Source organism: Cyprinodon tularosa, unplaced genomic scaffold (assembly GCF_016077235.1).
Source record: "Cyprinodon tularosa strain WSP-4 unplaced genomic scaffold, ASM1607723v1 ctg223, whole genome shotgun sequence".
Taxonomy (NCBI): domain Eukaryota; kingdom Metazoa; phylum Chordata; class Actinopteri; order Cyprinodontiformes; family Cyprinodontidae; genus Cyprinodon; species Cyprinodon tularosa.
In genome coordinates this window covers 391,318-405,044 of record NW_024038833.1, presented here as the reverse complement: position 1 = coordinate 405,044, position 13,727 = coordinate 391,318, and the positions used below count along the sequence as shown (strand labels likewise).

The 13,727-nt window shown below is 36.4% G+C and overlaps 1 protein-coding gene across 2 annotated transcripts in view; it reads right to left on the bottom strand.

The window, feature by feature from the left end:
- The window catches only part of LOC119784351 (nerve growth factor-like), a 35,596-nt gene extending 26,102 nt beyond the window's left edge, over nt 1–9,494 (bottom strand). The window contains exon 1 of one of the 2 annotated variants that reach the window (XM_038286359.1): nt 9,287–9,494. The gene's annotated coding sequence lies outside the window, so the exon portion shown is untranslated. The remainder of the gene's footprint in view (nt 1–9,286) is intronic. The other variant, XM_038286358.1, reaches the window with a different exon arrangement.
- Nucleotides 9,495–13,727: the final 4,233 nt, after the last annotated feature.

The window sequence follows — 13,727 nt, the reverse complement described above, 5'->3', positions numbered from 1 at the left end:
GCAAACCAACCGGGCATTGTGGTTGTGGACAAAAAGCAGAGGAAAGCCGTTGTGGTTGATATAGCAATACCAAGTAACTGCAGCATCAGGAAAAAGAACATGAGAAACTAGAGAAATACCGTGGGGCTTACAGAAGAGCTGGAGAAAACCTGGAAGGTCAAGGCATCAGTGGTGCCCGTGGTCATTGGGGCACTCGGGGCAATGAACCACAAACTTGAAGAGCGGTTACAGCAGATCCCTGGAAATACATCAGACATCTCAGTCCAGAAGAGAGCAGGTCTAGGAAAAGCAAAGATACTGCGCTGAACCCTCAAGCTCCCAGGCCTCTGGTAGAGCACTAGAACTTGGAGAAAAAAACGGGGGGAAGACCACCCGCAATGGCTGAGGAAAAGTTTTATATATATATAGATATATATATATATATATATACACATACACTGAATACTGCAGGGTCGATGTGCTGCCAAAAGTCTCACTCTATGTGCTGCGACCAGAGAGAAAAGAAAATCACATGGGCCGACAAAGCAGATTGGATGCATATGAGTATAAAAAGGCTATGTAATTCACGATGTCTAAATAACTTCGCCAGACAGTCAAACATTTTCATATCTTAATAGAAATAATGAATGGATATGGTGATTTACAATGGATACTATATTTCATTTATTTAATGTAAATGTATATAAATCCATTTTTTTGTCCCACAATGGGGAATTTCACTCTCTGCTTTTTAACCCATCCCCTTGGGCAGCAGTGTGCTGCCATTGTTTGGCGCCGATGGAGCAGTGTGGGGTTAAGGGTCTTGCTCAGGAACCCAGAGTGGAGGCTGTGGAGATTGAACCAGCATACATACTATATATATATATATATATATATATATATATATATATATATATATATATATATATATATATATATATATATATATATATATATATAAACCTTCAATATATGTAGGCATTAAAACTGGATACATTGATTAGATAAAAATTTTTGACAGTGTTTTGTGTTAGAGGACAAACATATCTGTCTTCACTCATTTAGCTCAGTGTGTAGTCAGACAGCTGTGACAGAGGAGGATTTATTATCCTTTTGGTTGTAAATCATGGTTGCCATTGCATAACTGGTATTTCTTATGATGTAAAAAGATTTTTGTTCTTCTGTGATATCGAGGAACGGTCTTTCTCTGAGTGCACTTCGTATTCATTTAAATGCCTGATTATATTATTACCACGTTTTCAATTGTGCATTTTTTCTGAAGGTTAGACTACTTTTAAAAGGGACAATTTTATTCGTTTGAACCATGACTAAAAATAGACATAACTGACTGGTCTATAAATACTTTAATGTTTAATCAGGGCTAAAGTTCCTGACATCTAGAATGTCAAACATTCAGTGTTTAATGTGCCGCTCAATGATCTCACTATAATTGTGTTGTTATAATAAATAATCCAATTTCTCACCTTTGCTTTGACAAAAACTTTTCTTTTTTTTTTTACGGTTATAGATGTGGTTAATATATATCATTACATTTCCAAATGTTGCTCATTAGACTGTTAAAGAAAATAACATAACAAAACAAAAACAAAATTAAAAAAGTTTCTTGGGGACAAATAAAATAACTGAAATCTAATTACATTACATGTATTGTGTGTTTGTGTTAGTATCATAGATTCTTCCATTTTCACAGAAACCAAATGCAGAAAACAGTTTCCCAGTGAAAGGTCAGTATTATAGATATTAACGTTTACTTTCTGGTAGTATGTGTTAACTTTTTTTATTTCCGGGAGCAACCAACCAAAACGAAAAAGTGAAGAAAATCTAAAGTTGTTTCCCCCATTGCTTGTCAGTTTGCAGTCACAAAGCTTACTAAAGACTTGACCCAACCGTTTTCTGTTCTGTGTGGTCTCTACATCACTCTGTCATCACTCTCTCTCTCTGTACGTCTGTGTATCTCTGCCCCTCCTCCCTCCCCTCCAGCTGATGTCAACCACCTGTCCGTGTGGGACCCCCCAGGCCCATCCTCTGTCTGCATGCAGCATGCCATGTTAAGTGTGTGAGTAGGCTATGGTGAAAGAGATAAAGTTTCTGCTTTTCAGTTCAGTTGCTTGTGTTTTCCTAGTTGTGCATCTGATCTTTGACAGATCCAGAATACTCCAAGAGCTCTCTGTATGTTACCAGAAAAATCCTGAACGTTCAGTAAAAAGTTGTGCCCTTATATTTTAGATGACTGTTTTATAAAAGGATTCACTGGTAGAAAGGTGCTTTTAAAGTCTTAGCGACTTAGCGATCCTCTATGGCTGATACAACTGCAAGCACAGTCGGCATTTTAATTCGGTCTACTGGCTGAGAGCAGTCTGTAACAACTAGCCAGTGGCTCATCCTTCTGCATTCTGTGCATTCTCCAATTGGAACAATCCAAATAAGCACACAGTGAGTGGCTTCACTTCGGTCCTTGGGGCTAAGGTGTGTGCAAGTGTTTTTATACGTATCCAACACACATAAATACGCATGTGTGCAAAAACTTATACACCTGCTAAAATAATAGCATGCCTTTTTATGCGTCTATTACATTTGGTTGGCTTCTGGCAGGAAATGTACAAGAGAACAATTATGAATTAGTTTCATATATGGAAAATTGAAAAAAATGCAACTTGCACTATCGACACGATTTTATAAATGAAGTGAAATATGTATAGTAGCGAGTGTTTCACCATAATGATTGCAACAAGGTAGAGGTTCATGTCCAGACAAGCTGCAGCCAAGCTACCATTGGGGATAAAGGGAAAGGGAGAAGGAGCAGAAGACAGCGTTATCAAAACAATCCAAATGTACATACAGACACACACACATACATACAAACATTAAAAGGAATTGCAGTGAAACAGTTTACAATAGGAGACATGCACTAAGTCAATAGATTAGCACCAAAACACTGTTGTTCTTGCTCTGCAAAAGGTTTCAGCATATAGATGATTTATCAGCTACTTTGTTTGCACATGCACAAAATAGACAGCAACCCATAGCTAAGCATCAGAAAGGCATTTAATGCAGAATGAGCAGACATGTCCGCACACTTAGTAGTCACTGTTTGAAGTATATACTGTGCACATGTATGCATGCACAGACTCAATAAAAGAGGTTTCCCAGAAGCAGACAGGAACTTTAGAAGCAGCACCTGTCAAAAATCAGATCTTCAACAGTCAAACTCTGACTCACAGTAACAGCCCTTAGTTCAATTTTTTGTTTGGAAAAATCTAAACAAAAGAGTGTGTTATTTAGTTTTTTTGTAAGGAGGGAAGAGGCGGAAAAACAGGTCTGGATGAAGAAACTTCACATGTGAGACAACTTGTCTGTCCAAACAGAGTCTTAAATTTTAAATAATCTTAGTGCTGGTATAAACAATCGTAACCTTTACTGTTATAAATTGTAAAACTAATTTACTTTGACAAGTAAATATATATATATATATATATATATATATATATATATATATATATATATATATATATATATATATATATATATATATATATATATATATAGTAAATATAACATTACAGTATGATAATAATAATATCATACTGTAATGTTTCTTCATGAAAGTCTGCAGTTTATGAAACACTCTCTCCCTTTTTGACACAAGTTAAAGCAACAGGTTAGATTAATATCTTTTAGCTTAAATAAAAATTTAAAAGAAATCACAGAAAAGACCGGTATTCGGTTTTCATTATTTAAGTTTGATCTTATTTCTAATTTTCCACCCTGGTCTCCCAGCTCCCGTGTTTATCATTTTACATTCTGACCTGTCTTGACCACCAGAGGCCCATTCCCCTCCATAGGCTTAGATGTGAAATCCCTGGGAGGAACTCTGACCTTTTGCCTTCCAAATGATTTCAGACATCCCATATAAGCGGTTGCTTTTCACCAGATGCACTTCTACAAACCTGTCCATTGAACAAAATGATAACATAAGGACTTCATTTACATTTGCAGCCATGAATGATCACCTCCTTTAACTCTGGTAAATAGATGTTTTCCTGTATACATTCAAACATCCTTTTTTTTTTTTTTTTACAGACAGAGAGATGGAGGATTCCCACTTGCTAAATTACATGTTTTGCTTGTAGAGTAAACTTTGGTGCAATCTAAGTTTGGTCAGCCTGAAAATGTTTTGGTTGCAGAATGTCAACTGTAAAGTATCATTAGTAAAAAACAAACAAAAAAACAGTCAAACATTTTGAAAATAGAGTTAAAAAATATTTTATGCAAATGCTGACTTTTTTCAACTGCTCTAAAACTAAAGAAACATCAGTTAAACTGAAACACATTCCTTATCCCAGTATCAGTGTTTGCAAAATTGCAATTGCAATATATTCCTTCCATGCAGTTTTGATTTTATATTATATCTTAAAGGCCCTGCATTGACAAGATGCACACTCAGATAGGTGGATTCTAGCTCCCCTTAAACCATAAGAAGATATATGTTTTTTATGCTAAAGCTTGCAGTAAATAGTGTGAACATTGTAAAGGTAGTAAAAACACCTCATGGTGTTCAGGATTTTAATAAGAGGCAATCTGCTGTTTTCAGGAAAATATATATTTGTTGTACAATTAAGTAATAGGAAACATTCTAATGTAAAAAATAATATATATAATGTTGAGACACTTGAAGATTATTTTTACGGTAGCAGACATTAGGAGGGCAGAGTACAGTAGAGAGCAACTGTTCTATGATTTTGATCTTTCGAACTGAACAGCTGTGATTTACAAATGTGTGCAGCCTTTTGTAAATCTCAGCGTTAGAATAGGAAACTGTGTCTATATTCATATATATTCTGAGTCCTTTCAGAGATCTCTCATCTTAGCCTAAAGGTTCTTGCCAAGGACTTTTAGCTCATGACTAATTCAGATAGTTGCACAGAGCAACTCTAAGTGCCATAACTCCCTATCTTGGTGAGAATGTGGAGTTGAGCCTGTTGCTAGGTGGGACACTGTCTTCTAAGAACTCCTATCTGTTGACACAAGAAACAAATAAACAAAAAAGAAACAAACACAGATGCACACCTAGTTGTCAATGGAGAGAAACTGACAGCTATGAAATTTAGACTGAAGATAGAAATGTGACCATATTAAGTCACACAACATCAAAAGCTTGAACATACATTTTGGCAAATATTAATATGATTTTAACTTATTTATATGTTGACCTGTCATACTGAAAAGAGAAAAGAAAAGTGTTGAAAAGGTAGATTGGTTCCGGGGTCACGGTGCAATGAGGCATACTTTAAAGCACAGAGCCATTGGAAAGCTGGGTAAAGTCGGTGCTGGCTGGTTGGCTGATTCAATCTTTAATTGAACTGATACAACAGGTGCATTAAACATTTTACCCTTTTGGGATGCTACAGTTTATCTTATTTCAGTATTAATAATTTTAAGATTATTAAAGAAAGTTTATGTGCTCTTTTAATAAACTATCCTGCTATTGAATCAGCCAAACAGCTGTCTCTGTTTCCTCATTCTTGTCAGTTTAAGACACTCTTAGGTTTGCTTAAAGTCCTACTTGATACCGGCTTAAGGCTCAGGGCCCTTAGGGTTAGTGCATCTCTATAATAATATACCTATTTATTATTAATAGTAATATTGTTATTTTATGGCAAAAAGCTATATATCTTGGATTATTACCACGGAGCTGTTTAGTTTATTTCTATATATTCAAAACTGGGTTGCAAAAACTATCAGGAAAATAGTTTTAGAATCAGTTCGTCCAGAATGAATAATTTGCTTCTCTAAATGTTTGTTCTTAAACTTATCAGGTTATGATTGAATGTAAAAAAAATGTTGTCGTAATAAAAATGTACTGATTAATGTGGGAAAAAACACATTTACAAATGTACATAGTCATAGAAAACTTTGTGTCTGCATACAATTGCTGTGATGTTTCATTATTATATAAATAATACAAGGATGAGCTATGTTAGAATGTTTTCTTATTCCAGTTTCATAGCAGTCTAGATGATTAAAGAGCATGTATACTATACACATAATAAAAAAAAATATATATTTTTTTCTATTTAGATGGTTAAAGAAAGTTTGAAATTGTCCAAGGTTATCATACATCTTTCCCATTTTAGATTGTGTTTAAGGTGAAACTAAACAGATGCCATCATTGATAGAAGATACACATCTAGACGCTTTTAAATGTTCTTTGCCTGCAGTGTTTTCACTTTCATACAATTTCAATATAATATAAACATTTAAACAGCATATAAACAGGGTGACACGATTAGGAGATCCTCCCCTTATGCAAGACTAAAAAGGACTGAACTGGGAATATGCATTAATACAACTTGTCTAACGAAATCCATGTATTGTGTATGTTTGCCTTTGGGTGTAGACAGGTTGTTAATCCACACATTATGCTGAGCCCCAGGTGTGCAGTCCCAACCAAGCCCCTTACCAGGAGTGGTATACAATACTAATCACCCTAGACAGCTCACATCATTCCATGTAGTCTGTAAAGGGCAGGATATGTCAGTCCAACTTCGCTTGGGGTCTGCCTGCGCGTTGTAATTGAGGCATTAAGCTATTTATCGGCGGAGGCAGGAGACAGAAGGCAGGTGAACATGAATGTAAGTTAAAACCAGGGAGAAAAGATTTGTTCAAGCATTAATGAAATAATAAAGCTTTGCTCTTCAAAATGATAATAAATTAAAACATTTCAAATTACATTTCTGAAATTTTCTTCTTCCTTTTTGATGAATGAAAATTGTCTGAAGTCTCTTTTTTCATGCCTATATGTGGCTTTGGTGACATTCACAAGCTTTTCCATTGTGGCATTTTGACAGGTGACATCTTTGCTTTTATTAAACTCCTGAAGGTGGGTGCTGTGGATTGGGGTTTTGTTCAACTTTAGAATTAAAGAAGGGTGAATTTTCTCTTTCCCTTGACCATTAGTTATCTTTCTCTTGAACTGGTCACCGGTGACAACTTTTAATACATACTAATAGCCATAAATTATTACTTTCCCTGAACAAACAACAGTCAGTTAAAACAATTAATAATATAACACTAAAAGTGTTTTTGAGCCTCCAAACATTTAAGATATTAATTTTTAAATATTATGTTATGTATATGTTGCTAAAGATTTGTCGCATATTATATTTAGAATGATGAGATGTGCATGTAACATGCATTTAGATGCATATGATATGACTGTAAATGTTTTTTTTCTTTTTCAGAAATCAGAATAGTCAAATAGTTATTTATTGTATAATAAAATTATACAGTACAGCCCTTAAAAAAAACATCTCCCTTGTTTTTTTTTTTGTTGAATGTATTCTTTAGTTAATATTAAATAAATAACTAAATAAATTGAAGAAAATAAGGGAGATCTCAAAGCCTTTTCCCTGAGTGTATAGTACTAACTGCATGGTTTTTATCCACTCTGATGTATTATAATTTTGTTTCTTTTAAATCTTACCTTCCGTTTCATACAAAACATAATTTTATCATAACTTAAACTCAAAAGTCTCAATTAAATTTTTTCCTCAAATTGTATATAAGCTCTGAATAACCCAGCATACATCTTTTTTTTTTCTACTATAAGGCAGTATATGCAGCATCTAGTGGACCTCATTCCAGAGTTCTTTATGGCTCTTTCTCTCTTTTTAAAATATAGTTGACACACAGAAATACATGCATAAACAGTGTACACAGAAATATACGGTGGTGCTAACACAGAGAAAGCAGTAGCTCAACTTCAAAGGGAAACCTGAGAGGGTCATGAATAATCACAGACATCTTTGTCTGCAGCGGGAAAACAGCACTGCCCTCCATACACGTAGGAACAAAAGTTCATATGGCTGAAGCTGTTTTTAGCTCAGGCACCAGTTACACATTTTATTTTGTGGACTGACAATTGAATTTTAATTAAGTTTTTGGGAAAAAAGAAGAATAAAAAAAACATTGAGAGAATATGTAACACTTATTCATTTACAACACAGACATTCATGCCAGTTGGCTGCGGCCATGATGCACTACTAATAGAAGAATTACACCACGTCATTCACTTATTATTATGCTGCAGTTTCCACTGGATTGTAAACAAACCTTTCTCACAGAACAACTTCTGTTTTTGACCTCTTAGACGAAGAAAATGAATATGTTCTATTTATAAAAACATTTTTTTATGGATTTAAAAAGTTTGAAAACCTGATTATTACACTTGTTTTTTTTTTGTCCTGAATAAAAACATTAACAATATTCATCTGTAATATGGGATTACAAAAGCAGCAAAAATTATATATGATTTCTCTGACTTTAAGTTTGAAGCTTGGGTTTGTTACTTTTTTATAATCCTATAAGCTAACTGCATAGATACAGTGCAGTTACTGCAAAAACCAATTAATAGTTATTGTGTTGTCTGTATAACAAACCCTGAAAATATTCTTGGCAGGTGGGAGATGGCTTAGGACGACTTACTACTAAATCTTTTGTTATTTAATGTTAGTTTGTGTGGGGTAAATGTTTGTTCGTCATGACATTCCTCCCTTGTCAAAGCCCGAAAAGAATTCCATGTAGGAGTGGCAGGCATAACTTCTGAGTTTAACTCACAAACTTGCTTTGAAACAGAAAAACACAATCTCTCATATCAAACACTGTGCAAAAAAAAGGGGTTCAAAGATTACACCCATACATGCAAAAGGCCCCACCCACAGATAACCTCGGTAACTTCATGTTAGACATTGGAGCTCATCAGAATCTACAAGTCTTTTGAGGGTTGTGTAACATGAGTGTAGAGAAAGACAGATAGAAAAAAGAGGTGGGGAGGGGGCTAAGGTAACCTGATGTCCCAGGAGTTTACTGAGGAGTAAATTACTTCCCATTGAAGTTTGGAGAACCCCCTTTTTTTCCCCTTTAATCTTCACTTCTGTTCTCTTGGCTCTTCCAAACCTCAAGCAATTCCTCCCCTTTTGCTGTCTGAGCAACAGACGCACAAAAAGAAAAAAAAAACAGTATGATGCAAAAATGCTGACAGCACATGGCACCAAAACATTAGCAGCATTATCTTGTAAAACATTTTTATGGCACCTCCTGTGAGCTGTTTCCAGCTGGATTTTTCCTCCCCAGCAATGCATGCTCCTTAACCTAATCCTAACTCAGAGGGGTTCACTTTCACTAAAAAGCAGGTAAAAGAAAAAAAAAAAAAAGAGTCCTTCATAAAACGTCACAAATACTCCCCATTTTTATACTTGAACTCCAAATTCAGAAGAACACAACTCACCAGCCTATAACGCTCCTTTTCCTCTTTCCACACTTGAATAAAACCTAAGATAGGAAGTCAGTAATTCCTCTTCACTTTTTCCTCAGACCTACAGAAGAATTATCTCACAGTCAAAATCCCGCTCCTGCTTTAAAAATATCTGCATCCAGGTCCTGGGCCATCCACTTAAGTCTGTGTGCCTCCTGCAGTCTGTGGTGATCTAAAGTTTAGTGAGACTCCCAATGCTGTTCCCTCCCTTCAGGTCCTAGTGCTGGTGTTGTTCACATCCTCCTTCCTTTTTTTTCATCTGTGGGATTTTCTCTCAACCAAAAACAATTTTAATTGATTCAGGCTGTTTAGGATCCCTGATAGTTTTCTTCAGATAACCTTGGATAAATGTCTGAATGCAAGTGGCTGACCACTGAAATATTGAAGCTTAGTAGAACATTTTCAATCCATACTGTGAAATTCTAAGAGTTGACTTTGAAAATTTGCACATCCCTGGACGGTGTAAAACAGGTTAATTTGTACAGTCAAATGCTATGCTTGCATTTACAGGAACAAAGGTTTGATTGTCTGGTGAAGCCAGGAATTTATTCAGTTCTGCTACTTGTCAATGGCAGAGAATTGAAAAAGAGCAAAGATAAACAGCAAAGCAAGCAACTGGGATAGCCCCTTACCCTGATAGCTGCCCGCCACACCCTGTATTCAAAAGACTCCCCATGCTCTGGTATCGCAACACATCTCACACTTTTCCGTTTCTGAATATATTAGTGTTATAATGTCTTGGACATGCCTTTGCACAGTTTTTTCTGGTTTTTCTTCTCTTTCACGGCTTCCCCGTGACCTGAACCGTATCATTGTCAGAGCCCCTGGCGCTAAACATTCAGATATCCCACCCATGCCAACCAACAGGGAAGAAAAACGAAACAAAATAGAGAAAGAAATGTGAGGGATTAAGTGTCAGTGTCATCACTTTTTATACATACTGGGAAGGTTAAATATATTGTAGTGTATGTATAAAAAAACTGAGAACTAATTCATTATTTGAAATCTATATTACTTATAAATGAGCTTTGAAAGGAACTCCAGTAAAGTTCTAAGAGGACTTTTAACGTTTAAGAGTTTTGACCCCATGGGGTTGACTTCAAACCCAAGCAAACATTGTTCTCTTTCAGACATCCACCAGTATGCATGGATGCTTGTGTGTCTTTGGCTGGGCGTATAAGGCTGTCGCTGTCAAAGCTGCCTCTGTCGTTGTTATCACGTCTCTGAAAGGGGAAACCCCAGATATTGAACTATGGCCCTGCACCCCGCACAGTGGTTGGTTAAGGGGCGAGAAAAGCTGGGGAGGTTGAGCATTTTGACCAAGGGGCTGCTGAGGAGGTCAAGAGTACGCTGATGTCCTCATAATCACGGCATCTTAAGTGAAGGGACTTCTGCAATGTATCTTTTCATCAGTTTGATTGTGCTTTAGGCCAAAATCGTGAATCAAATGTTATATGCCATTTGTCTAAGCTGCATTTATCAATGTATAAGAAAACTTTTGTAAGAGATTTTTACTGCAATTAAAGATTGGCAAAAGGTTTTCTGCAAGGGGGCCATACAAAATATTAATACATTCTTTAAAATGCCTTGAAAGGCTCTAGTGCTTGTTCTGCACAATAAAAACAAGAACATGTGTGCCACACAATGACATTTAATATTTGCATACTCAACATGATTTCCATCTGCAGGTTACCACATAGACACAGCAACAAGAAAAATCTAGACCTAAACACTACTAATAGTTTTCATACAAGCACTTAACAACACCTTAGTCATACAGTAGTCAATAACTTCCGAATGATAAATAAGGAAAGTAGTTGGACAAGTTTCTCCATGGCAAAAATACTGTTGTTTATAGACAGATGTGCAACGCATTGCATGCAACAGAAGCTGCTCACATAAATTCTAAGTAGTCATGTTTCTTTGAACTTCAACGTCTCATACCTGAATTTTGTTTTCAATAGAATTACTGTACATTTCCAAGTAAAAGGGGGTTGTAATTAGTTGTGTTTTATTATGTAATACAAGACCAACTTTAACAGTTCAATCATGTCTGGCCAACGTGACTATCACTGACTACAGATGAAAAATGTTCTATTGTTTTGAAGACACTAGTTTAGTAAACATATTGTTTGTTTTTAAGAATTGAATAGATTTAAATGTTATTGTCATTACACTGTCACAAGTACAAAGCAAAGAAATTCACTCTCTGCATTTAACCCATCCCCTTGGGGAGCAGTGGGCTGCCACTGTGCGGCGCCTGGGGAGCAGTGTGGGGTTAAGGGCATCGGCGTCGCCAGACCCCATTTACTGGGGCACGTGCCCCAGTATAAATGAGCTGTGCCCCAGTATAAATCTCATGAATATTTGCAACAGTATTACATTTTTTTAATGCATCAATTTAGATAATTCCAACGGAAGGAGACGTATATTTCTACTCAAATGCGCAGCAAGTGTGTTGGTAACTCCAAATTGAGGATGTATTAGCGCCCCCACGTCAGCGCATGTCACTGCATGAACTGCAGGTAAACTAACACGCTGCTCTGCTCTCAACTGAGTTGGATGGGACACTGTGCGGCCGCAACGCATTTTTAGTTCTGGTAACGTTTCTTACCTGTCAATTTTATCCCAGTGAAACCACATGATTTATAGGCTACTAACTGAAAATTACTGCATTGATGTGTAGATGGATATCAGGAAATTCCTCACACGAAGCAGAGACAGGGAAGCAGTAAAACAAGATGAGAGAGAGGGAGGTAAGGTCCCGTAATGAATTAGTGATTTAAGCTAAGCAGTTACATTAGGGACGTTATAAGCAGTATGATTGATATTTACATAATTATAAATTTACGTTTTTTTTATGTTTGCTGTAGAGAATGAGAATGAAGGTGCTGGAGTAGGAAAGGGAGGAGGAGGCGAGACTGACAGGCAAGAGACAGGTGAGAGACAGGAGAGACAGGACCATGAAGGTGATGAGGGAGCAACAACCAGCTTCCACAAACAAGAAGGGGACATTAGTGACTTAGGGGGAAAGCATGATGGTCCGAAACAAGTGAAGTTGTCCCACTATCCCCAGCACAAATTTGGAGTAAAAAAACGTTCATTTAATTCAAAATGGTTTGAAAGCTTTTCCTGGTTGATAAAGAAAGCCTTGTCATCAAGAATATGCAGTGTGTTTTCAACTTGCTTGATAACATCATATTCCCCACACTAACGCAGGTCATCCAGATCTCCCTCACAATCCCAGTCTACAGCTGGAGTTGTGAAAGGTCATTCAGTGTGTTGAGAAGGATCCACACTTGGCTGAGGTGCACAATGGGACAAGACAGGCTCCATCATCTTGCTATTTTATCAGTTGAAAAGGAAGAACTTTCTAAGCTGAGTCACAAGTGATTGACCACTTTGCAAAAATGATAAATAGGAGGTACACTTTAATGCTCAAAAAATAAAAGGAAAACTTAGCTCAGGATGAGTTAAAATTTCCCCCGAACTAAAACTCTGTAACCTAGGAATTAATGATTACTTCAGAATGTGTATAAGGAAACTTTTTATTTGTCAAAGTTGTTGATGTCTTATTTTTTATAGCTGCAATGTTGAAAATGTTCATGTTTGTTAAAACACATATGCTACTCATTAATATCTCAACTGGTAATTTTGGTAGGAATGTATCAGGGTTGGGCAGTGTGCTTGTCTGTATTTATGTTTGGAAGGAGGGGCATATGCACTAGAGGCCAGTGCCCCAGTAAAGCTTTGTGCCTAGCAACGCCCCTGGTTAAGGGTCTTGCTCAGGGACCCAGAGTGGCAGTCCGTGGGAATGGGGCTTGAACTCAGCACATCTGGGACCCAAGCACAATGCCCTAACCACTAGACCAGCACTCCATCTTTTTAAAGAATAGAATAGCAGTAGTAAAGTCTTAAAGACAGAGCAGACCATCGGAAAGGTGTCAACAAAAAATAATCTTTAGTATATTTTCTTTAGCATTTCAGTTTCTCTCATTGTGTTTGGTTTGGTTCAAATTATAAACTGATTTGCTAAGCAACAACAAAAAAAAAAAAAAAACACACATCAAAAACAAGATAGGTATAAATTCAGTAGACATGTAATCCATGCCAAGAAGGAAATCAAAACCGAATAAACTCAGAGATTAACTTATTTGTAACAATATTTAAATAGACAGGACAAATTATTGAACACATTTAATACTGTTCAAATACTTTGTACTCCTGTATGAAGAAACTAGTCCCATGCATTGCTCAGGTGGGATTTTAGTGTATATGAACTTTGATATTAAGTTCTTTCCATAGTTTTTTTCCCCCGATTGGAATCAGGTTAGGTGATGGACTGGTTCAACAGAGACCAAACATTCACCCAGTGGAATGACATAAGTAGAGCATGTAATCCCTGTTGTCTCTG